Genomic DNA, 1,098 nt, shown 5'->3' with positions numbered 1-1,098 from the left:
CTCAGCGGTTTCACGCCTACTAGTATCTGTGGAAATCACACAGGTTGCTTAAGGGCAGCGCACGGCCTTTAATCCTCGCAGCAAACATCACGCGTAAGGGCCCTTTTATAAATACCCCCGAGTTCCACGAGGAAAACGGTTTCCCCTCCAGTGACTCCGCTGCGATGTGACACCCGAGCCTGCATCAGTCACATCACGCACTGCCGCGCTGCAGCGGCCTGACACAACCGGTGCAAGTGAGGACAACTTCTCCGGGCGGGAAAGGTCCCCTGCATGCGGCAGGGGGAATGGGGAGCCTCTCCGCAAGTTCCTTGCTGGTAAGTTTTGAGGTTTTAGCCCCCGTGGAAAACAGGGGACCCTCGGAGGCTGCTCGCGAGCCTCCGTTCGTCCTTTCTCAGAGCGCTGGCTCAATGCAACCTCCGTGCGCCTATTGCTGGACATTTCATCTCCCTGGGTAAGGTGGTTTCATTAATCTTCACGTCAACAACAGAAAAAAAAAAGAGGTATTGCTGAGGTAGGAGGTGGGTCTGGATGCCTGAAGGCTCGTTTAATGAAATCAGCCACCACACAAAGCATTTAGGTCTCTAGCTCGCCTGTTCTTCCTCCCTGCCACAACCGCGGCCCCCTCGGCTCCAGCACGACCCTCGGCTGCCTAAAGCGGGGCTCGCGGCCCTCGAGGAGCAAGCACCGCTCTGTGGCGGCACATAAACAAGCAAAAAAAAAATTTAATTATAAATAAATAAAGGCAGGGCAGAGCGGCTGCGGGGCACAGGGAGGCGGCCCCGCTGCCCGCGGCACGGCGAAAGAAGCAGAGGGGAGCGGCGCGCGGGGCAGCGACCGTTGAACGGCCGCAGCGCGCGGGGCAGCGACCGTTGAACGGCCGCGCGCGCCCGCCCACACCGCCCCGCGCGCCCAAGCGGCGGCCGCGCCCGCCGCGGTCCCGCCGGGAGAAACTTTAGCATCCCTCCCCCCCATCCCCGCCATGGGGGGGAGTCCCCGCCGGTACCTGGCGCTCCGCAGCGGCGGGCGGCTCCGCGCGCTGCTGCTGCTGGTGGTGGTGGTGGTGCTGCTGCCGCGGCGGGCGGAGGCAGCGGGTCC

This window comes from Tinamus guttatus, unplaced genomic scaffold, assembly GCF_059628265.1.
Source record: "Tinamus guttatus ecotype Peru unplaced genomic scaffold, ASM5962826v1 Tinamus_guttatus_pri_ptg000546l, whole genome shotgun sequence".
Taxonomy (NCBI): domain Eukaryota; kingdom Metazoa; phylum Chordata; class Aves; order Tinamiformes; family Tinamidae; genus Tinamus; species Tinamus guttatus.
Note: the sequence above shows the minus strand (reverse complement) of the source record.